At 35.7% G+C, this 27,427-nt stretch overlaps 1 long non-coding RNA gene across 2 annotated transcripts in view; it reads right to left on the bottom strand.

Moving 5' to 3' along the window:
* Nucleotides 1-26,833, bottom strand: part of LOC117680227 (uncharacterized) — a 69,946-nt gene extending 43,113 nt beyond the window's left edge. Inside the window, exon 1 of one of the 2 annotated variants that reach the window (XR_009621107.2) lies at nucleotides 26,754-26,833. This is a non-coding gene — a long non-coding RNA (uncharacterized LOC117680227). The remainder of the gene's footprint in view (nucleotides 1-26,753) is intronic. The other variant, XR_009621106.2, reaches the window with a different exon arrangement.
* Nucleotides 26,834-27,427: the final 594 nt, after the last annotated feature.

Below are 27,427 nucleotides of genomic sequence, written 5' to 3'. Positions count from 1 at the left end.
CTTAACTTGATTAGGCTTTAGTCTTATACCAGTCCTGACAGTATTGAGTAACTTTCATCCACTATCCAATCTTTCTTTTTAGGAAAATTTATTGAGAGGACAGTGGACTGTCGGATTTAAAAGGCTGAAGCTTTTTAGTCAAGGATCAGGTCTGATTACAGTATTGAGACAGCAGTAATTGGACTTCTGAAAGGGAAGAATAGGTAATGATGTAAATGATCTGGCCCTCCTTGAACTCCCAATTGTTTTTGATATCATCACTGATGGCATTCTTTTGGAATGCCTTCAGGGGTTGGAGTAGGGAGAACAGTTTTGCATTGATTCTACACTTTCCTCCATGTCTAGTTCCACTTGTTAATTGGAGAAGCGAAGAGCTCTAGCCCTAATCCCTTGCTGTGTGGGCCATCTCAGGGCTTTGGTTTCTACTGCTTCTCTTTAATATGTCCTGCTAAGGGAAGTTCATGCACTGACAAGGGATGTAGTAACTATCAGTAAACTAAAAATACCCAGCTTTTCATCTCCACCCCTGGCCTACTAGGCAATGCATACTTCATAATCCTCCTCTTGTAGATGCTGATGTTGCAGAAGCTTTTCTGGTGAGTCAAAGGATAGCAAATAATAAATGAAACATTGCACTATTATAGTACAAGCTCTTCCACTTTTCTATATTCATTGCTATTCTGTAATGTATATACAAATGAGAGCACCAGAGATAGTGTTACAATGATACAGGGCTGCTTTTGTCATTTTGTTCAAAGCATCAGATAACTTGAGATACCTCTAAGTGAGAGAGACATATTTTGTGGGATGCCAAAGAGTTTGAACCTGAAGACAGTCCTCTTCATTTTTTCTTCTTTGAGTTTTGAAAGAAAAAGTAATGGATGCATTAATGCATAACTTGGGAGCGGGAGGTTACTGTGGTATGGGATTACTAAAAATATAAATAAAAAGCAACACCAAACAGAAAAAGAAGTATGATGAAAGGGATGTTATGAAAATACGAGGACAGGAAAGGGAAGGGATAAAGACTGATAAAGAAAAGTCTTTATTGAGAAAGAAAGATGGATGGATGGATGGATGGATGGATGGATGGATGGAAGGAGAGAGGGAGGGAGGGAGGAAGGAAAGAAGGAAAGAAGGAAAGAAGGATTTAATAGGTAAAGGGAAAAAGAAGTTGGCAATCTTAAACTTCTATGAGTTAGAGTATGCATGTTTACATATTTCTATTTCTGTGTACCATTCCTCTATGACTCAAATTGAAAACAGCACAATTTAAGAGATTAATAGAAAATGAAACAAGTGCAGAAAAAGGCAAAAACATGAACAGCAGTTTTTCCCCGCTGATGAGTGGAAGTGTTATCTATTTATCAACAACAACAACAGAAAAAAAAATACAGTGACATTTGATGTGTTGTCCCCATTGTCAATTCATATTCTTTTCTGTTACCTCTATTTTAAATCACTGCAACCACCCAAGTAAAAGGTAAAAATACCTTACATATTTTATATATTTTGAATCAGTCCTTGGGAAAAGAAAGGGAGGGACACAATTTTAATAGTGGCACAGATGACATAACCTAGTCTCATTTATGGCTGGCTACAGATAAAGGGAATAAAGGGAATGAGCCGAGGTGGCACAGTGGTTAGAGTGCAGTACTGCAGCTAGTTCAGCTGACTGCTAGTTCAGCAGGTCAGCAGATCAAATCTCACCGGCTCAAGGTGTACTCAGCCTTCCAACCTTCCGAGGTGGGTAAAATGAGGACCCAGATTGTTGGGGGCAATATGCTAATGCTAATGCAACATGCTAATATGCAATATGCTATATGCTAACTTTGTAAACTTTGTAAACCGCTTAGAGAGGGCTGTAAAGCACTATGAAGTAGTATAGAAGTCTAAACAATAATAATAATATGACTCATAAAAGTTGTTGCAGTAGAAGGGACTTCCAGCTGATGTCATGGCAAGATCGGATGCGAGGAGCGGTTGTCCACGCTCACACACTGAGTTTTCCCCATTGGAGAACTCCAAAAGAATCTAAAGCCACCCTGTAGGGATAGTGAAGGAAAGAGGGGCACCCTCAGGTTGCGGGGCAGTCGTAACTCTCCTGCTTGATCCAGGGTTCTTCCCTCTTATTCTCGATGAGGAGAGGCAGCCATCATGGCTGCCTTGAAGCTGGGACAGCCGAGGCAACAAAGAAAGTGCAGGAGCAGTGTAAATGAATAGTGATTGGAACAGGGTGATATGACTTTTTTGCTACCTAAAATTTAACCCTAAAAGGAAAAAATATCCAGGAAAGAGACTCTTAGAATTATTTGTTAAAGTGGTAAACAATTATTCAGAGAAAAATCTCAGACCTGAAAGAAAGAAACTAAGGGGAGAAAAGCAAAAAGTTTTAAAAATAAAATAAAATATAGAAAATTGGACTTCTAAGCTGGGTAGGTGCTGTTTTGGAAAGGCATTTTAAAATGCTGGAACTTTTTACTTAAATAACTGACTTTGCTTCTATAAATCGAATTAAAATTGGATTAAATACTCGTTAGAATTGAGACAATGTTGAAACCTAAGCTGAGGGTGCCACCTACTGTTGAATGCAAAATATAACATACCCCTACAAGCCTGGGAAAATTTCTGATAAGAGAAATAAACAACATCTATCTGAAGACCTGTAGTGATAATTATTGTTTTATATTTATCTACCCTATGACAACCCCTTCATGGATTACTGCCTTGTTATGGTGAAGGGGCTTACATAGCTCAATGAGCTATGCTGTGCAGGGCCACCCAAGACAGACAGGTCATAGCAGAGAGTTCTGACAAAACGTTATCCACTGGAGAAGGAAATGGCAACCCACTCCTGTATCTTTGCCATGAAAACCCGATGGATAGTACCAAAAGGAAAAGAGATATGATGCTGGAAGATGAGCCCCTCAGGTCGGAAGGTGTCTAATATGCTACTGGGAAAGAGCAGAGGGCTAGTACTAGTAGCGCCAGAAAGAGTGAAGCGACTGGGCCAAAGCTGAAAGGATGCTCAGCGGTGGATGCATCTGGTGGTGAAAGAAAAGTCCAATGCTGTAAAGATTTTTTCTCCATATGAACCTGGAATGTAAGATCCATGAATCAAGGAAAGCTGGACATGGTGAAACAAGAGATGACAAGACTGAACATTGACATTTTAGGAATCAGAGAACTAAAACAGACAGGAATGGGTGAATTTAATTCAGATGACCATCAGGTATACTACAGCGGGCAAGAATCCCTCAGAAGAAATTGAGTAGCTTTATGTCTTTATCATCATGGGGGGTTGGAATGCTAAATTAGGAAGCCATAGGATAACTGGAATAACAGGCAAGTTTGGCCTTGGAGTACAAAATGAAGCAGGGCATAGGCTGATAGAATTCTGTCAAGATAATAGGATGATCATAGCAAACACTCTTTTCCAACAACCCTAGAGACGACTCTGCACATGGACATAACCAGAGGGTCAACACAGAAATCAGATTGACTATGTGCTCTGCAGCCAAAGATGGAGAAGTTCTATACAGTCAGTAAAAACAAGACCAGGAGCTGACTGTGGCTCAGATCATGAGCTTCTCATTGCAAAATTTAGACTTAAATTGAAGAAAGTAGGGAAAAGCACTAGGCCATTCAGTTATGAACTAAATCATATCCCTGATGAATATACAGTAGAGTTGACAAATAGATTTAAGGAATTAGATCTGATAGAGTGCCTGAAGAACTATGGACGGGGGTTCACAACATTGGAGAAGAAGTAGCAACTAAAACCATCCCAAAGAAAAAGAAAGGCAAGAAAGCAAAATGGTTGTCTGAGGAAGTTTTGCAAATAGCTGAGGAAAGAAGGGAAGCAAAAGGGAAGGGAGAAAGAGAAAGATACACCCAGTTGAATGCAGAATTCCAGAGAATAGCTGGAAGAGATAAGAATGCCTTCTTAAATGAACAGTGCAAAGAAATAGAAGAAAACAATAGAATAGGGAGGATCAGCGATCACTTCAAGAAAATTGGAGATATGAAGGGAATGTTTCATGCAAAGATGGGCATGATAAAGGACCAAAATGGCAGGGACCTAACAGAGGCAGAAGAGATTAAGAAGAGGTGGCAAAATTACACAGAAGAACTATACAAAAACAATCTTAACATCCGATAACTATGATGGGGTGGTCACTGAGCTCAAGACATCCTAGAATGTGAAGTCAAATGGGCTTTAGGAAATCTGAGCAACAACAAAGCTAGTGGAGGAGACAGTATTCCAGCTGAGCTATTCAAAATCTTAAAAGTCAATACACTCACTTAAAAGTGCTACACTCACTGCAAATTTGGAAAACTCAACAGTGGCCACAGGATTGGAAAAGGTCAGTTTACATTCCAATTCCAAAGAAAGGCAATGCCAAAGAATGTTCAAACAATTGCACCATTGCACTCATTTCACATGTTAATAAGGTTATGCTTAAAATCCTACAAGCTAGGCTCCAGCAGTATGTGGATTGAGAACTACCAGATGTATAGGCAGGATTTCAAAGAAGCAGAGGAACTAGAGATCAAATTGCCAACAGCAAGGCTGCATACTGTTGCCCTGCCTATTTAACTTATATGCAGAGCACATCATGAGAAAGGCGGGGCTAGATGAATCAAAAGTTGTTATTAAGATTGCCGGGAGAAATATAAACAACCTCAGATATGTAGATGATATCACTCTAATGGCAGAAAGCGAAGAGGAACTAAAGAGCCTCTTGATGCGGGTGAAGAAGGAGAGTGCAAAAGTTGGCTTGAAACTCAACATTAGGAAAACTAAGATCATGGCATCCGGCCCTCTCAATTCCTGGCAAATAGATGGGGAAGAAAAGGAAGTAGTGACAGATTTTATTTTCCAGGGCTCCAAGATCACTGCAGATGGGGATTGCAGCCAAGAAATTAAAAGATGCTTGCTCCTGGGGAGGAAAGCTATGGCAAATCTAGACAGCATACTAAAAAGCAGAGACATCACCCTGCCCACAAAAGTGCGTATAGTCAAGGCTATGTTTTCCCAGTTGCAATATATGGCTATGAAAGTTTGACCATGAGAAAGGCTGAACGCCAAAGAATTGAGGCCATTGAACTATGGTGCTGGAGAAGACTCCTGCTAGTCCCTTGGACTGCAAGGCGATCAAACCAGTCAGTCCTAGAGGAGATCAACCCTGACTGCTCTTTAGAAGGCCTGATCCTGAAGATTTTGGCCACCTAATGAGAAGGAAGGACTCACTGGGAAGAGCCTAATGCTGGGAAAGATTGAGGGCAAAAGAAGAAGGGGACGACAGAGAATGAGGTGGCTGGATGGAGTCATTGAAGCAGTAGGCATGAGCTTAAATGGACTCCAGAGAAAGGTAGAGGACAGGAAGGCCTGGAGGAATGTTGTCCATGGAGTCGCGATGGGTTGGACACGACTTCGCAACTAACAACAACAACTTTATGGCCATTGGAGACTCAACTGCAATACCAAGGAAGAGATCTAATTAAAGCGACTTTTTAATATTAAGACATTTGACTAAACTTATAAAGTGGATTTAAAGAGACACTTGGACAGCTTTCTGGACTGCTTAAATGAACCTGATTGATTAACTATGGGTTATAAAGAATGATAACTACTGTACTCTCTGAATAACAGCATTAGGCCTGAATATATGGTTTTTGGACTATTGAGCAAAAATGGAAATGAGAGGATGGAAGAAATTTTTTGGAAGAAATTGCATTGATGTTTCAAAACATTAAGGACATTATGACAAAGAACTCTAGAGAGATAAAGAACCTTATGCATGGCACAGATGGGAAAATAGAAAGCATTCAACAAGGGACAATGAATAAAGATCACCATGTGACAGATAGGAGCTTGGGCCGACATTCTAGAGGCCTGGCAGTATAAGATGGGAGAGATGGAAGAAATATATAGACTGAATAGTAAAGATGTAGAGGTCGATAGATACAAAGATCCAAGAAAGAAGTATGGGAGCAACCCAAAAAATGAATAAGAATTGAAGCATTAAAAGGGCAAGAGATGATGGATAGAAAGGAAAGGTCTTTTAATATAATGATGGACTGACTGAGGCCTGTCTAAAAGTTAGAAAAGAGGTAGAAATAAGAGATAAAGGGAATATTAGTATACACATTTTTATATAACAGAATAAAAGTAATAAATAGATGAGAAGATTAGAGGTTGGAAGAGGATATTACTAAATGACTGGCATTAGAATGGCACATTGAAACAGTAAACAACTAAATAATGAAGGATTATATCTTAATACAAATATGTGTATTAATACTAAAATTATATAAGTTTGATTAATGTGATAAATATTAATATTATTATTGTTATTATGTTAATAATGTTATTATTAACATTATTATTTGTTATCTAGCTGTGTCAAAGCTGTGAAGTTTTTTAACACAAACATGCTACCACAACAATATATGTGTGTGTGTGTGTGTGTGTGTGTGTGTGTGTGTGTGTGTGTGTTTCTTCTAGCCAGGTTTTTCCTACGTAACCAAGGTTTTTCTGCAGCCCTAGCTCAGTAGAATCACATCCACTCGATTCTGGGCTTTTTTCTTTTCTGGCAACCAGCAAGTTCCAGTTGCCAGGTGGGAGACTTATATAGTTCTATTTCCAGCTCGTTTGCTTTCATCATAATTATAATACATAAGATGTGGATGTGGCCTACTGATGAAAGCAAATGAGCTGGAAATAGATCTATATAGGTCTCCCACCTAGCAGGAAGAGCTTGCTGGCTGCTAGAAAGGAAAAAAGCCCAGAATCAAGTGGATGTGATTCTACTGAGCTGGGGCTGCAGAAAAACCTTGGTTACGTAGGGAAACCTGGCTAGAAGAAAAACACACATAAACCCTATGAAGAAGTAAGAATATATATATTTGGAAACCTGCTCTCATAGATAGACGAATCTTAACACCAAATATAAAACATAGATCAAGTACTAATCAAAAGACATGTTTTGTCACAAGTCCCAACCAAATCATATTCAAACCAGCCACAAAGATGAAGCCCTGCCACCTGGTGGAGAAAAACCAACCATACACCCGAAGCCAAGCCAATAAACACAAACTAGGACTCCCAACCAATCAGAATGAAAAGGTGGAGCCATCCCAGACTACCAGCACCAGATTTGAAATAGTAACGGCAGTTACAGCAAAAGACCCTTCACATAAGCCTGATGATGGCAGATGAGATTCTGTCGAAACGTCGCTTCTACCCTTTTAGGGATATATCCACAATTACACGGGAAGAAACCCGAAATATTAACTATACACACACACACACACACCCCTCCCTCCCTCCCTCCCTCTCTCTCTCTCTCTCTCTCTCTCTCTCTCTCTCTAATATATATATATATATATATATATATATATATATATATATATATATATATATATATATATATATATATTTGTTTATGTAAGTTTTCACGGGTATGTATGTGTGTATAGTTAATATTTCGGGTTTCTTCCCGTGTAATTGTGGATATATCCCTAAAAGGGTAGAAGCGACGTTTCGGCAGAATCCCATCTGCCATCATCAGGCTTATGTCAGCAGTCATTTTGCACTAACTGCCATTGGCATTTCAAAATCCTTTACAAAATCTAGCCAGATATTTAGCAAAACATCTTCAACCTTATGCAGAATCTGCTGCTTCATATGTACAGAACTCATACCATTTCATACAAATAATAAAAAAGCAACACATAAAAGAAAGTGACCTTCTTGTAAGCTTTGATGTTGTATCACTATTCACACAAATACCTGTCAAAGAAGCCCTGTCATCAATTAAAAACAAATATCAACTACCAAAACATATCACAAACTTAACAGAACATTGTTTATCCAACACATATTTCATACACAGACGACAGAGATATAAACAAGTAGAAGGTGCACCAATGGGATCACCATTATCACCAGTCATCGCTAATCTTTTCATGGAAGAATTCGAATCCAATGCCTTAGAAAAAACTGTTAACAAACCAAAATTATGGCTCAGATACGTTGATGACACCTTTGTGATCTGGCCACATGGAAGAGATAAATTGGAAAACTTCTTAGTATATTTGAACAGCCTCCATCCCAAAATAAAGTTCACCATGGAGATAGAATCAGAAAACCAGTTACCTTTCCTCGATGTATTAATTTATAAACAATCTGATGGCACCTTAGGACATACTATCTATCAAAAGAAGACACATACGAACCGCTATCTCAACGCCAAATCACACCACCATCCAGCACAAATAAACTCTGTTGCCAAAACATTAACCACAAGAACTAAACGTCTGGCTGATGAAGCACATTTACAAACAGAATTATATACACTAACTAATGTACTGACATCAAATGGATTCTGTAGAAATAAAGTCATCAATATGATCAAACATACAACACCAAAACAGAATAAAAAACAACAAGAGGAACAAAACAATGGGAAAGCCATCTTGCCCTATATAAGGGGAACAACAGATAAAATTAGCAAAGTACTACATAAACACAACATCAAAACCATATTTTGCACAGATAGAAAGATATCGTCCATTCTGAGAAACCCCAAAGACAAAATAGAATTAGAAGATCAAGGCATATACGAAATCCCGTGTGCTTCCTGCCCATCAACATACATTGGACAGACCAACAGAAGAATGAGTGTGCGCATTGAGGAACACAGAAACTCAATACAAAAGCAAGAACACACATCATCATTAGTTCAACATATAAATACAACAGGACACAACATTAATTTTAATAAAACAAAAACAGTTGCAAAAATAGAACATCTCAATGGCAGGATAATCAGAGAAGCAATAGAAATGGAAAAAGGACCATATTGCATGAATAAACGGGATGACACTTCACGTCTGCCTACTATTAGATAACGAATCTTGACACCATATATGGGACATGGACCAAGCATTAAACAAAAAAATCCCAACCAAATCATATTCAAACCAGCCACAAAGATGAAGCCCTGCCACCTAGTGGAGAAAAACCGACCATACACCCGAAGCCAAGCCAATAAACACATACTGGGACTCCCAACCAATCAGAATGAAAAGGTGGAGCCATCCCAGAATACCAGCACCAGATTTGAAATGCCAACGGCAGTTAGTGCAAAATGACTGCTGACATAAGCCTGATGATGGCAGATGGGATTCTGCCGAAACGTCGCTTCTACCCTTTTAGGGATATATCCACAATTACACGGGAAGAAACCCGAAATATTAACTACACACACACACACACACACACACACACACACACACACACACACACACATATATATATATATATATATATATATATATATATATATATATATATATATACACACATACATATTAGAGAGAGAGAGAGAGAGAGAGAGAGGGAGGGAGGGAGGGAGGGGTCAAATAGATACATACATGGATAGACAAACAGACATTCCAGCATGAGAGAGTGCAACACATATTAAAAAGGTGCTGAAGATTGATGACCTGTGCACCAAATTATTTAGTGTTTAAACAGATACTTTGTCACTTCCTTCATCCCTTATAGATCTTCTGCATCTTTGTATGTCTCCTATGGAGGATTAGCAAAATAGACTGATGCAGAGGTCTGTAGCTGAATAAGAACAAAGAAAACTTGAGTTTGTTCTTTCTTGTTTTGCTGATAGAAGCCACCATGAGATAAAAGGATATTTGATTTTCAGTGACACTAACTGGATTCACGCAATGATAGTTTGAACCAAGTTTGACTAGAGATTTAAATACTTATTTGTAATCTTTTTAATGAAATAGTTGTTGCTACTTTCTTTTACTGTGTGCTATCCTGATTGGCTAGTGCTTATTTGTTACTTTTCATTCAGCACTGTTCTCAATTTACCATCCTTGTATGCTTTTTAAAAGATTCTGGGTTGAAATTAGGTAATGAAGTAGTATGAGAACCAAATGTTTATTTCTAAATATTTATACAAACTGGTACACAGCCACAGACACTGGCTGACTGATGAAGAAAAAGGACAAGGAAGAGAGAAGAAAGAGGAGGAGGAGGAGGAGGAGGAGGAGGAGGAAGAAAAAGAAGAAGAAGAAGAAGAAGAAGAAGAAGAAGAAGAAGAAGAAGAAGAAGAAGAAGAAGAAGAAGAAGAAGAAGAAGAAGAAGAAGAAGAAGAAGAAGACTCCAAATTAAAAAAAAATGGAAAGATTAATTAAACATACGAATGGGGCATATGCTAGAGGGAAGGCAGCAAGTTGCAAGCATTTAAGAACTACCTGCACATTCTGTCAGGTATTTTCAAGGGAAATGGTTTATGCAGTCATATTTTCATGTTTATTGAGTTAGTAATTACACATTCTGAATCATTGCAAAGTGAATTAAAATGCAGTATTTAAACTACCATGAATTTCTCACTTGTACACCAGGTGTTTGGCAGTTGCTTGAGGACTCTTTTGATATGTATTAGAGAGCTTTAAATATGATACATCTGTGTATCTCTTTTAAAATACACATTCTAGTAGGTTTTTATGATCTGTTTTACAAACACCACAATTACATGTTAGGAATAATAAAATACATCACAACTGTCTCAAGCTGTTAAATAACATGCTCTACGTCACCAGATTCAAAGTTTGCACATTAAATGTGGAAGATTCAGTATTGTAACCTTGTTCTATTGAGCAATATCAGCATATGGCTTTGTTCTTAGGGTCTGATATTACCTAACAAAATTAATGCAGGCTCAAAGAGCATGAACAGCCTCCCCAATAAAAGTGTGTGTGTTTGTGTGTAACTAACTAAATGGGAAAGGTGTGTTCCATAATGAAATTATAAAGACCAGGAAGATGGGGCAGGATTAAAATCTAATAATTGTATTCTAAATGCAACATAATTATCATTTTAAAAAAAAAGCGGGAGCCTTTATTTAAGTTTGTTAAGCATCATTGTTCAGCTATTTTAATGTGTGTGTGTGTGTGTGTGTGAAATCTATAACTTTTTAAATTAATGTTTAATTCCAAAGAAATAGCTGATCCAAATACACAGTAAGCATTCTATTCTGCTTTCAGAATGATCCACTTGCTTTAAAGTACTTTATCTGAAAATGCTAGTGATCTTGCTCTAGAGTGCAATATACAACCTGTACTGTGGTCTATAATATATTGTCATCTCAAAGCAGGAGTTTGATCACTATTGTGATGTAAAGCATGTTTCCTTCCTTTAGAGGAATTTTTCCCTCCTCTAGGCAGTTTAAGCATCTAAGTACTGCTATAACTCTACTAACCAAGGTGGAACAGAGCCATAGTGCTGGAAATCAGGCAAAATTTAAGCAAGCATCCCAAAATGGTAGTGAACAGAAGTTCGCATCAGAGCTTGTATGTGGTAAGAACACTGCCCAAGGGGTCCCTCTTGCTCTTGACACAGAACAACATCAGAGTTAAGAACGTGCCAGCTTTCTATAATGAAAATCTCATGTTCTGTCACAAAGGCTTGCTTACTTCAATATAATACCAGTTCTTTTCTGCTCCAGGCACAGTTCCATATAACTTTATGGGACACTAAGAGAGTTAAATCATTACAATGATGAAAGGAGCAATGAAGCTTCTAGCTAGAAGGCAAAGAAATGGCTCTTGGAAGTTGTATACTAGAAACCGAGTTGTAGCACAGCGGTACTGGGAATTTTGCTCCTGGAAGCACTTGTTCTTGGGATGTAGAGCTGTACAAATTGTAACTTCAGAAAATATGCCAGAAAAATAGATACCTGACTGAAAGGCACAATTGTCTGGTTGCAAGGATAAAGGATTAAATCATTCTTTACAAACACCCTTTACCTACAGCCAGAAACAGATGTTATAATTTTAAACACAGCAATTCTTACTTTGTGGAAATAAAGTTCTAGATCATAGTGAAGAAAGTCCCACATTAAACTTCTGCCCCTCCTCCCATTCTACTGTAAGTCTATAACAATCATAATAAATATTTGATTTATTGTTACTGCAATCTTTAGTATGTGTTCCTAGCATCCTACATTCAGGAATATTATTTTGCTGGTGAAGTGGGCAAACTAAATATTAGTATATAGACAGACACTTTCTATAAATGGCATAAAATATTAGTTATCAGCTTTTGAAAGCTGTAACATATTCCTTGCAATGCCTAAAAAGATAAAATAAATTTTGTTATAAATGCTTTAATTTAGGAATTATCAGCTACAGTCACTGGCTAGATACTTACATTAAAACTACATTAAAACAACAGGAACTGCACCCCCAAAAGTTAAGAAGTAGTACCAAGACAAAATTATATTTAATTTGATTTATTTAATGTGTTAAACAATTTGGAAGTTGCTGAGATCAACACCCAAAGCGTTCAGTTTCTACATGAATCCCTGGAGTCTTAGGTTATCTACATTCTGATTATTTTGTGATTAGCTCCTTTTGTATGTAAGCTTATCTAAACACATTATTTTAGTTACCAAACACAATCTTACAGAGAGTGTATAAAGCTAAATGTACTTTCTTGGCTGTCCACATAATAAATATTCATCCTAGCCAGGACTCTAATGGAAAACAGAGCCTTTTTGAGGCTATATGTTTCCTACCTTCATCCCATTCTTCTTGTGGGTCTGGAATTAAGAGTCTGGAATTAAGTGGCGACTGATTAGGAATATTGATAGCACAATCTTAGTTGTGATGCGTGGTGGTGGAAGAATGGCAATCATTCTTCTGATTGTCTGAAAGCTCAGGAAAAAGGAGTACAGATCCATCCCTTAGGTCTGACAGACCATACATAGCTGGCTACAGGGATAGGATGGAGCTGTGAAATGTTCCCATTTTCTAGTATTTTCTAGTATTATGTTGAAAGTATCAATTTTTAGCTGGTTTAGTCTGCAGCTTACCACTATGATGGAATTACTTGAGGGGGAAATAGATGGAAACCTATTGCAAAATATGTCTAGTATATTCATCCTACTGATATTAGGGTCTCTCTCTGTGTGTGAATCTTTATCAGTTATATTGCCTTGTGTTTTCTTACATGAGAAAAGACATTCATTAATATAAATATTTCAAATTCTGTACAGTGCAGCATTGTATTTGATTGTTTATTAGTTTTATCTCCTTCTATAATACTTTTATGGATTGGTGTCTGTTTTGGAAAAATATTTTCAGAGTCATTAAAATGGAGGCCTAAAATTATTTCCAGAAAAAGGTTCCCCCCCCCCGCCCAATCTTAGCACCTTTTCTTTTTCCTCCCTCCCCCCAAATGTTCTTTCTCTATCTGTCTTAGCTCGTTCTCAGTGCAATCAGGGTGCTATTCATAGTTTTCTGTTCTTACATTTTCTAAGCCTTTTACCAGAGGCTTACAAAATTTCTCAGTGTATAAAGGGACTTGCTTTGGAAAGTGTAGGCAGTTTGCAAATGGAGGGCTGCATGTATCCATTAACCTATTTTCTATAAGGGCTGAAGCTGGCAGGATGGAACTAAGGCCAGTCAGAACCATTGAGTAAACATAAAACACATATAAACTTTAAAGGCTGAGAAAAAAAACTAAAAAAAATCTGTTAATTTGGGGAACATAACAGAAAAGCCTACAATCTATAACCAATATCTGACACATACACATTCAAGACTTGATTGCTGTATTCCACAATAAGATGAATTTCTGCAGTTAGCTACAGACTATCTGGTGAAATTTCCTGAGAGAGGTGATTTGGTGTTAAATATATTCTAAACTCACAAGTTTTTCTTTAATAGATCAACTATGACTTCAAAAGGAAGACTGATCATATAGTTTTACTGCATGTTCATTATTAGATATAATATGTATTTAGATTTATATAAGCACACTAATAATATATCTTAAAAACAGTGATTAAGAGTGGAATATATAGTTACAATATAAAAACTACATACTTTGGAAAAATATATCAAAATATAGGGGTTTTTTTATAACAGAAGAATGTGACATAGAACTGAAAGCATATATGCAGGAAGATCACTGACATAATAATTTTAATTATCTTCAATCCAGACTTAAAACAAATATAGCTAATCATTTGAATTAAAATCCTTTAATACAGTACCATAAAAATATTTTTAATTAAAAAGCACTATCACAGTGAAATTACTTTTCACATTGTGTTAAACTTTCAAGGAAATTATAGCTGTAAAAGTCTTTAGCCAAGTGGCCTTTATGTGAAAATAGGTTTGAAATGTTGGACACTGAAGTCAACTGAAAATTGGTCTTCATGGTTTGTATATTACCTAGGGGAAATTGAATTATTGTCTTGGCTCAGGAAAAATATATTGCAGTTGTAAATCACTGTTTAGTTGAATATAGTTGGACAGTTGCCCAGGCTTCAGTATGAGATCTTTTTGAACTACAGATAGTCCTCAACTTACAACCATTTGTTTAGTGACCATTAGAAATTATAAAAGCACTGAAAAATGCTATTTACAACTGGTTTTCACACTCAGATTATTGCAGTGTTGCATTCAGGCACTTCGGCAACCGGCATGTATTTATGAAGGTTACAGTATGCCAGGGTCACATCAGTGGTGGGTTCTAATCGGCTTTACTACCGATTCTCTTCGTGCACGTGCAAGCGCGTTGGGAATCTACTAAGATGAGGTGCGGCAATCTACTCTGCTGCACCTATCAGCTGGGCTAAAAAAGAAGAAAAAAAAGGTAGGAATAACGTGAAGGCGGGTGGGCAGGTGCAGCTCCCGGAAAAAGAGAACCGGTTCGCTGACATCATATCATCACCGCTACCGGCTCAGCCAAATCGGGCCGAATCGGGAGGAACCCAGAGCTCCAGAAGCAAAGTCAGAGGAAAAAGCCTGACTGACTTAATGACCATGTGATTCACTGAATAACTATTGCTTAGCAATGGAAGTTCCAGTCCTAATTGTGGTTATAAGTTGAAAACTACCTGTAAATAGTTTGATAAATGTAAAATATTAGAAGTTTTATCTAAAAGCGATTCTATATAAATATGGAACCTTAATCATACCATTCAATATCCAAAATTGGTTTCCATTATGTTTCACATCATTTTTAATAAGGCTGTTCAACTTTCACAGGTACAAATTGATTAAATAAGGAGAGACATAGAGAAGTGTTATAAGACTTTGGAAGTCCTAGATTAGAATGTATTGAAGGAACTCTTTCCCCAGGAACTTTCTTATCCCCTTCTACCAGTGGTGAAATCTAAAATTTGTTACTACCGATTCTGTGGGCGTGGCTTGGTGGGGGGTAATGTGACTGGGTGGGCGTGGCCAATTTTTTTTTTACTTTTAAAACCATTTTTTCTACAACTTCTTTGGCGAAGAGGTTGTAAAGAAATGCTTTCAAAAGGCTCTGCCGATCAGGCAACTCAGCTTGGATCGTCAGAGGCATTTAAAAGAAAAGAATGGGTTTTTTCTTTTAAATGCCTCTGATGATCCAAGCTGAATTTTTTAAAAACCCTCTGCTGATCAGGCAACTCAGCTTGGATTGTCAGAGGCATTTAAAAGAGAAGAAGGGTTTTTTTTCTTTTAAATGCCTCTGACGATCCAAGCTGAATTTTTTAAAAAGCCTCTGCCGATCAGGCAACTCAGCTTGGATCGTCAGAGGCATTTAAAAGAAAAAAAAAGGTTTTTTTTATTTTAAAAGCCTTTGAAGATTCCAGCTGAGCCACGCAATCATCAGAGGCTTTTTTTTTTACTTTTAAAAGTAAAAGTTTTTTTGGCCGAAGAAGTTGTAGAAAAAATGCTTTAAAAAAAAAAAGGGCTCTGATGATTTTGCGGCTCAGCTGGGATGGGGGGGGCAGGGATTTTTGCTACCGGTTCTCCAAACGACCTGCCTCCATCACTACTGGATCGTGTGATCCGGTTGAACCGGGAGCATTTCACCCCTGCCTTCTACTCTTCTTTTTAGCTGGAAGTAGTATTAATTGCTGATATTTCTGCTTTCTATATCCTTCTGATATTCTACTCCCTCTATCAATATTATTATGCAACAATAGTTATTTGTTATTGGTGGTTTTGATATATATAAAAGGCCATACCAACTAACAATGGGAGTTGCACATGCTACATCATTTTAAGAGCAATATATATTTCTACCTATAAGTGAGAGGCATGAGGATTCCTACCATTGGGATGCACAGCTAATTGTAACACTGACATGATAGGAAATATCTCCTTTGTTTCATTGGCACCACAACAATCCACAAAATAAGCTTGTTGTTGGCTTATATCAAGGTATGATTTCCTTAAAATAACATACATTTAACCATCTTAGCTGCATGACTAGAAGATCAGTATAGGGCTCATGATCAATAACTCCCCAGCTGAACTTTACAGGGACAGTATTAACAGATTTCAAGGACTTGAAATTAGCTGTCTTTTCTACTAGTATCAATATCACCCCTGAATACAACCCTGTATACTAGAACAAGATGGAATCACTGCAAATCAGTAATTCTATTGTCAGACAATAGAATGCCCCAGGCCTGTAGAAAGACTGTAGAAAGACTGAGTTCAGAAGTTTGGGATACCCTCTCCAAAAATAATAGGAAATATATCTGATATTTTTAAACATGCAGGTGGTTATAATAAAATGTAGTGGGTATGTTTACCATCTTTAAGCTACAGAACTGTCAAATATAATGCACAAGCCATATAAAACAAATAGTATTCAAAGCTGAAAAAAGAGTTATGACTTAATAGAAAAAGAGCTAATTAACTATGAAAATTAATATTTTGTGTTCAATATTCAGGTTTAGCAATCTAATGTAAAATGTATAAAGAACACCTGTTAGGGGTATTTTTTTTTTTTTTTAGATTTGTTAGATTTTAAATGTTAGATTTTAAAAAAATAGTTTTGGTTCCATGAATAATATTAAAATATGGAATTATAGCATCTTATATAATGACTTTTCACAGAGTCTACAAAAATTAAATGAGTAACTAAGTCTATTAACAAAGCAAAGTAGTTATAAAATTGAATGAATGTAACTAATGCTGAATTGAACCATTGGGATAAAGTACACTTGCAGGTTTTTATTATAAAAAATGAAGACATAAATAAACAAAGAAGCAAGCAATTCCACCCTGTGTATAGTATAATAAAATAGCTGTTACATTAATTCCTACAAAATTCAACAAAATGCATATACGTAAGCCATTTAAGATAGTGAAGTTAATGAAATTCAGCTGCCATTATTTGAAGAATTATTGCCCAGCTGGATTTGCGTTAGATTGAATGATATTTTGTAAATGTTGAATTTATGTAAATTTATAAGTACATCTATAGAAAGATATTATCTGAAACATGTGTGTGTAAGTGTAGGGGAATATGTTATACACCAGGAAGCATATAATCTGGTAGTCTTCCTGCAATTTTGCTGCCTGATCATTATTTTTATATATTTGGGGAAGATATTAAGGTAACTATTGATCTGGTACATAGATTATCATTTTTTAAAAAGGAAAAGCAACTTTATTAAGTATTTTTTAAAGAAAAGACAAAATGTAATTAACAAAAAGGAAAAAAGTCTAAAAATAGGAAGGGGGAAAAAGGAAGAAAAAAATTAAAAAGTAACAAGACAAAAGAATGAAAAAGGAAAAGAAATGTTAAAAAGAATAACTTCTGATTTTTTCCAGTACAGGTACAAATATATAATAATATACAAACCAAAGAATGGAAAAATACTCTCCTAAAACTATGTAGCAATATCACTTAGACTTATATACTGCTTCATAATGCTTTACAACCTTGTCTAAACAGTTTACAGAGTTAGTGTATTGCCCCCAACAATCTGGATCCTCATTTTACCCACCTTGGAAGGCTGGGAGACTGACTCAACCTTGAGCCGGTCAGGATCAAACTGCTGAATCAGTCAGCAGAATTATCTGCAATACTGCATTTTAACCACAGCACCACCATGGCTCTTAATATAACAAAATAATCACTTATTCTAAATTTAAGCATAAACCTTAAGAATATGCAAAACATATATCTCTAATAATAACAATGAAACATACATTTATATAATCATAACAAATCTAATTATCAAATCCTAAAACCAGAGATTCATTTTTATCTTTTTAAAGCAAGGTCTAAAAATGGTTCCCATGTAGAATTAAAATTAGATAAAAGTTTATATTTCATCAAAATAGTCTATTTTGCCATCTCTGCCAGTTCCATTATTAGTTTCACAATTATCTCTTCATTTGTTAGCATTTGTATATCTTTTTACCTGTGTGCATATAAATATCTCACCAATGTTGTCATAAATAGGACACAGCAGGAGTGCTATTCAGCAGGTTCTGGAGAAGTGGTAGAGGAAATTTTGAGTAGTTCAGAGAACTGGCAAATACCACCTCTGGCTGGCCCCAGAGTAGGGTGGGAATAGAAATTTTGCAATATCCTTCCCTCAGGAGTGGGGTGGGAATTGGGATTTTGCAGTATCCTTCCACTGCCATGCCCACCAAGCTTATCCAGCTTCTAGTTTTACTTATTTCTTAGGAGTTAAATAACAACAATGCATCATTTTATAACAAAATTATTTCAAATTATAATCCAGTGAAAATTTCAATCCTTAGTCCACATATTTTACCACTTCTCCAGAGCACTATTATATCCAAAAACAATTTCCCATTTGATAACTCATGTCTTAACTAAAAACTAAATTGAAAAGCTTTATCATTTATTCCTTATTAGCAAATATCCATTAAATGATGCCCTATTTAATTATCCATTAAATGATGCCCTATAGCAATAGCACTTAGACTGATATACCACTTCATGGTGCTTTAAATCCCTCTCTAAGTGGTTTACAGTCAGCTTATTGCCCTAACAATATGGGTCTTCATAACTATTTATATATTTTAGCCTTGATGTAATAAGCCAACCCTATATTAATTCCTTCTACTTTTATCAATCTTAATTTTAACCCCTATGAATAAAATCCTGAAGTTTCATTGTTCATTATTTTTTCCCAAAAATCTTTGAAACCTTTAGCAGATTTATTTTGTATATTACATGCTGTAAGTAAAGGTTTTCTGTTACTTCTTAGTAAATTGCTTAAAACATTACTGCTTCTCTATTCTATGTCTAATAAAAGGCAGTTATCCAGATCACTTTTCTGATTTAATAATTGTACATCTTTTTTAGGTAATGAAATATTGACTTGTTTGGTTTGTAAATCTAGTACATCTTTTTCCACATCATTCTTGTTGTTTGGCACCTTTAAGTCTACATTCAGATTTCAAATTTATCCATTATATATTCTTCTTCTTCTGTAGCTTTATTAATATATTATCCACTATGATATCAAATGATTTCAAAGATTAATAATCAAAAATGTCCATGATTTTTTTTCTCTGTTCAAGACAAATTTATTATTCTCTAGCTCCCATTGGTATCAAACTTTATCTTAAAGGTCCATTATCATGTTTTTGCTTTAATAAAAACCCCAAACAATTGCCATTTTTCACAGGAATGGTTTTTCTAATTAACTCAAACTTATTATAGTCCCAAATCCATCTGGACCCTGAATTCATCATTTCTTTTCAAAAATCAATACTCTAAGCACACTTTTGCTATTTAATCCAAAAATTGTATTTAAAGATTCTTTCTCCAAGGAAAAGGTGATTCACCTCATGAATATTGTATAGCTTGCATTAACAAGAGTTTTAATATTTCCAAGTCAATAAAATATCACATCTAAACTAAGAAGTGAAGCTAAATTGAGATTTATGTCCTTAAAAATAAATTTTAAAAAATGGTTGCATTCAGATTGTGAGTAAAGATAATTCCTTCCTCCATTCCCAGCCATTTAATTCATAAACTGACCACACACACACACACACACATACACACCAGGGGTGGGTTCTACTTACCTTTACTACTGGTTTGCAATGGGATTGCTCGTGCATGCGCCTTGCTTCTGCACATGTGAGAAACTTCTGCGCATGCGTAGATCGCCAATGATGACATCCGGGGTAGTGACCTCTCCCTGGTTTTACTACAGGTTCTTGCAAACCGGTCCAAATCAGGGGCAACCCACCTCTGATACACACACACACACACACATACGAACACACACAAAGAGATTCTCGTGATCCATTTACAGGAAGTGTTGCCCTGATCCTTCATCCAGCACCAAACAGTGTCCTACTTCAAAAGAGATGCCTAGCTTGTTGTGGCTTTTATCTAGAATTCTTTCCAGAGTCTTCCTTTTAGAACATTATTCCTCCTGATGTCATCCTGCCTGGGGATGCAATAGTGGAATGAAACATTTGAGCTGACTGTATTGTATGGATTGTGCTGTTTTGCAGATTTAAGTTTTAATCTCTTAATTTTTTCTTGTTTTTTATTTTAATTGTTTATTGGTAACTACTTACTGGATTTTTTAAAAAATTGTGTTAACTTCCCAGAGTCAAATATGTGAGATGGGCAGCTATAAAAATTTCTAAATTTAATGACTGAAGGAATAACTACATAAACCTATATTTATCAATTAGAATCAAAATAGGATACAAAGCTATGAAAATACTGTATGAATGTTAGATAGGAAATAAAGTATAATTACAACTCTATTATGCAACGTAATTACACTATTCACAATTTTACACCACTAAAGCAAAAGAAAACAACATAGAGGTACATTAATCATTTAGTTGCAGGGAGGGTAATTGTTAAAAAAGGGAAATCCAAATAACCATAAATGTAAATGTATGATATGTTATCAAGAAGGGAGGGAGGGAGGGAGGAATAGATGCAATGGATGCACAAGGTGAATTTGTGCAAATGCTTTCCCACCCATTGCAAGAATCAAAAGGGAGCCTGTTCGTACATCAGTACTTTTTGAGGAAATGTGATTCTATGTATGACTAAGGATAAAATGCCTCCAGAAGTGAATGGTCCAAAATCCACATCCATTGAGTCTGAACTCAAGCAGAGAGACTGAGTAGAAGAAACAGCAGAAACAATTCCATCAAAACTAGAATCTCACACTGGATAAAGTACCATCAGGATAGTAGCAATATCTAGCTATATATTTTTGTCCCTGAGGCATTGCTGTTGAGGTTCTTTCTTGCTACCTGGACAGTGTGAGTTGGATGGGGAACAACAATCAGGTTTTAGATAAACCCTGGCAAAACCAAATTGGCTGCCAGTTTGCTTCCAGCAACCCTGGCATTGGCTGCCAGTTTGCTTCCAGACCCAATGCAAGGTAAAAAGTACCTTTAAAGCCATCCATGGCATGATGCCAGGTTATCTGAAGGACTGCCTCACCCCCATTTACATCTACCCATCCCACCAGATCTGTCAGGAAGGGCATGCTGGAACCCTTGTTAGTCAAAGGATTTGTTTGGCAGGCCCCCAAAGGAGAGCATTTTCTTGTGCCCTCTGGTGTATTATTACTGCTGTAGTAAGGTTGGCCCCAACCATGCTGGTCTTCTGGAAGCCCTCAAAACTTGATTTTGCCATTGGGCCTGAGGATACTATGGAAGAGTAGAACCCATAACATGGTTGGTTAAATTAACTGCCCTATTTTTGTTATTACAGTTTTAATTGTTTTTATTTGTTTTAATGGATACACTATATTGATTAACTTTTGTTTTAATTGTGTACACTATTCAGAGTCATATGCAAATGAGATAGACAACTACCTAAATTCAATAAAAAACAAACAAACAACAAATAAATAAACTTTACCCAATAACCTATGAAATAGCACCTGTGGATATCAGACAATACTAAATTTCTAGCGGTGGCTTGATATTTTTTGATTTAGTCTTGTTTATAATTCTGCCCTGGGTACTTATGAATTAGAATAATGTCTAATAATAAGATTTTTATTCCTTTTACCTTCTCTGGATAATCTTGAAAAATGAAGGAACAAAGAAAACAATTCTGGATCTTTCCCCCAGACACAACATACTCCTCACCCCATTAGCAGAATCTTCTATTTCAACTTGCTATGTAAACTTCTCTTTTTGTTGGCAGTCCTCATTATGCATTTTTGTAGAAGTTTCAGAATCTTGGTATAAAATTCTGTTATCCCTTCACTTCTTGATAGGTTTTAGCTTATAATTCAGTTGCTCTGCTTATAGGACTGTCTCATATTTGAAGTTCTCAGCTAAAATAATTTATGAGCACAATTTCAAGAAAGTCGTGTTATATTTTAATTAAAAATGATAAACCACAAATCTGCATTCCTATGTGCTACATTAAGCTGTAAATGAAAGGCTGTGTCAAGACATCCTAGAAGACTGAACACGCTGAACTAAAGAAAAGAAAGACATATTTCTGTCTTTTGAAAAAAAGAGAAATTGTTATTCATGGTCAAAATCTTTTATTCTCATTTTTATCACGGTTTCATTTGCATGTAAAGGAGAAAGACCTTTATCACTTGATGATTACTATAAACTGTTTTTAAACAGAATATCCTTCCTCCGTTTATGAGATTAGGAGTTGGTGAGCAAGACTAATGGCAGCATGCCAGTAGTGACCTTCATCTGCAAAATGAATCATATAGGGCCACAACTTCAAAAACCTATGAAATTTATTAGATGAATTTATATTATTTCCCTTAGAAATGGAAAATATACTGTAGATCCTGGTTAAGAAGATATATTTAGTCTTATTTAGAGAAATAAGCCTTTATTATTTAGTATTACAAAATATCAATATAAATAAACCCAGAAATAGAAAAATCCTTGAATGAAGTTTAACTTCTATAAAACTTTTCATGCATAAATAATTTTTCAAAAGAAACTTCTCACAGAATACCTGTCAGGAACAAACAACCAGAACAGTTCCAAGAAATGGTCAAAGAAGTGTATTCATTGATGAACAACACTGTACAGGAATCTTGCCAGATTGTCTGCCTTCCCTTGGGAAAGGACAAATACATTCCTAATATCTCCACTTCAAATACTTCCCTCCCAGAGTCTAAGCTGAAATGTTTTTTAACTCCTCCTCAGGGCTAATGGTTTAACTCCTTTCTTTCAGCTAGTGGTTCCACCACAATACCAGTTTAATAAACCATCACATTTAGTCTCCTATTCTTCTTGTTCCTCATTCTTATTTTTTAAAAAATCAAAATATCAATTCAGTCTCTCTTCTGCTTCCAGTAAATATTCTCAACTTATTCTAGAATATAAATATTATGTAATGATTGAACAGGAAAGGTTTTGACAATTTAGGTTTCGTTAAGCCCATAAAATGGCCTTTTACCAACATTGTTGAGAAAAGACAGGACCCTGAGATTAAAGCATTTCATGGTTAGTGCAATCCATTGTTAATCATAACGTTCATTCCATTTACTTTAACTTCTATATCTGTTCTCACCAGTAGTGTTAGGTCAGGACTCTAACATGATACAATATGAGATTTGTTTTTTGTAAACTAGTTATCTAGTAAATTATAAATTATAATATTGTTGACATTACAGAAACTTGATGAGATAAAACCCATGAATAGAATATACAGCTAGAGGGATTTACATTGTTTAAAAGAAACGTATCTAATAAAAGAAGAGGTAGACTTGCACTATATATAAGGAAGTAGTTTCTTATATAGTAGTTCCCATCTTCAAAAAAAATGGATCCAGGAAACTACATATCTATCAGCCTGACATCAATAACTGGGAAGATTTTTAAAAAGATAATCAAGCGATGAATCTGCAAAAGCCTAGAGGCAACCAAAGTCATAACAGAAGCTAACATGGGCTTGTCAAAAATAGATCATGTCAGACAAATCTGCATTTTTTGGTAATATGACAAAATTAGTCACATTTAATGTGATCCACTAGTTAAATTAGTGGATCAGAGAAATTGTGAATATAATTTACTTGGATTCAGTAAGGCATTTGATATAGTAAACCACAGTCTACTAGTTGACAAGATAATAAAAATGTGAGATAGACAGCATCACCACCAGATGGATTTGTAACTGGCTGACATCCATACTCATTAGTCCTTAATGGAACTGCGTCTATATGAAGGGAAGTATGCAGTGGGATATCCAAGGCTCTGTCTTAGGTCCAGTGTTCTTCAATATCTTCTTCAATAATTTAAACAAACAGGATAAAAGGGGAACTCAACAAATTTACAGATGACACCAAGTTGGCAGGAATAGCCAACACTCCAGAAGAAAGGCTCAAGATACAGAAGGATCTTCACAGACTTGAACACTGTGCATATCTAACAAAATGAAATTCAATGGTGATAAAAGATTCTACATTTAGGCAAGAAAAACAAAATGCACAGGTATAGAGTAGGTAGTATCTGGCACAATAATAACAAATTTAAGAGAATCTTGGAATCCTAGTGGATAATCACATATGAGCCAATAGTGTGCTGCATCTGCCAAAAACAAAAAAACAAAACAAAAAAACATCACAGTCCTAAACTGCAAAAACTGAGAGTTAGAATCAAGACCATGTGATGTAATAGTACCACTTTCTAATGGTTTGATAAAACCACACTTAAATAGTGCATCCAGTTTTGGTTGCCACAATATGAAAATAAATATTGAGACTCTGGAAAAAGTACAGAGAAAAGCAACAAAGATGATTGGGGGGCTGGTGGCTAAAACATACAAAGAACAGTTGCAGGAAATGGGTATCTCTAGTTTAATGAAAAGAAGGACTTGGGGTGATATAGCAGTGTTCCAATATCTAAGGGGTTGCCACAAAGAAGAGGGGATCAAGTTATTCTCCAAAGTACCTGAAAGCAGGACAAGAAGCAATGGATGGAAACTGATAAAGGAGAGAACCAACCTAGAACTAAAGAGTAATTTCTTGACAGTTAGAACAAAAAAAAAAAAATCAGTAGAATGAGTTGTCTCCAGAAGTTGTGGGTCCTCCAACACTGGAGATTTTTAAGAAGAGACTGGACAACCATTTGTTTGAAATGTTATAGGATTTCCTGCTTGTGCAGGGGGTTGGACTAGAAGACCTCCAAGGTCCCTTCCAACTCTCTTATTCCGGATATATGCGAGACAGAAGAAAAAAAATATTTTGCTAGAAAACATAAACAGATTGGTGATTATGAATGAAATGAGGGAACTCGGAATAAATAATCATGCCATTTGAAAATCCAAAAGGAATGAGAATGGTGACTCTTTGGGGTATAATTGTTTGGAAAAAGAGTTGTTTTACCCCCTACTCCCATATGTGATTGAAGCATAAATCGATTCATACAGACATATGGAACAGAATTGAATTTAAAAAGTATGATTGATTTGTTACCATTGTGATTCTACTCTGTATTCACACAAATGACAGCTGGCTTCTCAGATTGGGAATGCACATTCCTTTGTCTCAAGCAGAACCTCACTAGGAAAAAAAACATTACTTCTGACACAGATGTCCCAGCCTCTTTGTCTCTGAGGTAGGAAACAGTGATGGGCTGCTAAAATCAGAGACATTGTTCCAGGGAAACAGAGCAAAAATTTGCTATATATTTGCTATATTGGGGATGAATTCCCAACAGCTATGAGAAGTGTTCAAAATTTCACCAGATATTGACTCTTGTGGCACCTCACTTGATATCTTCTTCCACTTTTACAAGAAACCATTAATGAACATTTTTTAAGGATGGTTTTCAGGTATTAAACATTTAGTTAGCTCTCATGCTGTTTATCACATACTTAAGTGACATGTTAATCAAAATATCATGGGATACCTAGACAAATGTTGTAAGGTGAAGTTAAGATATATACTTTCACGGCATTCCTATAATCTGATAAAAATTAGAAGTATGCAATAAGATTTAGTTATTTACTTACTATATGATACCACTCTGAAAAGATTAATGGTGGTATAAAAAAAAAAAAGTCATAAGATGCATAACTGTCACCCCCACAGGGCAGATCACAGCAAGAAACAGAGTCCAGGGAAATCTAAAACTACTTTTATTAAGATTGATTATTGCAGTAGAATATTGAAAGTCTAAATGTGCTTTACTTCCACCTTCCTCTAATATTCTTGTGAAAACACAAAGCTGTCCATCTGAACAATTTTCCTCTCCACGTTTTGGTTTCAAGTTCCACTTGTCTCCCTGTTGGTCTGAGAATAGATTTGCTTTATCTCCATCAAATTTCATCTTTTCTTTCCAGGTTGATAACAGAAAAAAGTATAGTACAGAGATAATATCAAAAACTGTAGTATAATTATGTTATAATTATTATAACAATAATAATGATAACTTATTGATGGTAGAACATTAATGGTCTTCTGATTAGTTCAGAAATAGTGTTAAGTCGCAAAGGTGCTTTTCCAAAAGGCAATTGGACTTTCTCGGTCTTTTTCCTTGAAAATATTTTGCTTCTCATTCAAATTTTGACCTTCAGTTGTGACTTCATAACTAAAAAAGCTTCTTGGATGAGAAGCAAAACATTTTCAAAGGAAAAAACTAAGAAAGTCTAGTTGCCTTTTGGAAAAGCAACTTTAGGAAAACCATGACCTGGATGATTAATAATTTCCATAGACAATTAGTGTAAAGGCTTTTTTTTAAAGTGATGGAACTATTACATTTATGGGAGACTATACAAAGTGCTTGAATGTTCCAAAGTGATACAGGCATATTCATTGTTATTACTTTGGTTCTATTGATTTTAAAATCCATGCTTTATCTATACTTATATGGCTATTTGTTTCTCTTTAAAACCTAATAAACCAGAAATATTGCCTTTAACTGGCAGCTGGTCTCCTAGCTGTTTCTCTTTCTCCAATTCTTACCGCATATCTTCCTGTAATCCCAGTATATTTTTGGTAGTTTCCTGGAGAATTCCCACCATATTTTTTTTTTTTTTTTTTTTTGCGACATCCAGGCACTCATCAGCATTTCCTGTTTGGACATATAATAAAAATAATATGACAGTTGAATTTCAATTACTGGTATTGGGAGACTACATGTACTTTTGAAGGATCACTTGTTTTATCATAGCATTGATTGAAATCTCCATTGAGGTTAAACATGATAAGACCATAAGGGAAAGGCAGAAATTGTGCAGAAGAGGTTAAGGAAGAAATTAGAAAAATCAACTCAACTGAGAGAAGGAATTATGAAATAAATCTACAAAAGGCAATGACAAACTATTTCTGTTTCATGCAAAAAACAAAAAAAAAACACTCTTACAGCATGTATAGTTTTCAAACTGCATTTGGAAGTTAGAAGGTTGACCTTAGATCTTGACTGATTATCCATCATGTTGATATTCCAGTTTAACTTTGCAGAGACTACATCTGGTGGTTTTTAAATATTTTACATACTCATGTGACAAATATTTCAATTATCTGACCTAGTTCTTTGCATGATTAATTCAGTGTAACTCAGTCACTGGAGAGTTTCATCTTTGCATACTCCTGTTTTACCTAATATTCACAACTATTTCATCTTTGTACCTGCCTAT

Source organism: Pantherophis guttatus, chromosome 8 (assembly GCF_059756535.1).
Source record: "Pantherophis guttatus breed Tessera chromosome 8, ASM5975653v1, whole genome shotgun sequence".
NCBI lineage: Eukaryota > Metazoa > Chordata > Lepidosauria > Squamata > Colubridae > Pantherophis > Pantherophis guttatus.
The sequence above is the reverse complement of the archived record's forward strand: the minus strand, read 5'-3'. Positions and strand labels throughout refer to the sequence as shown.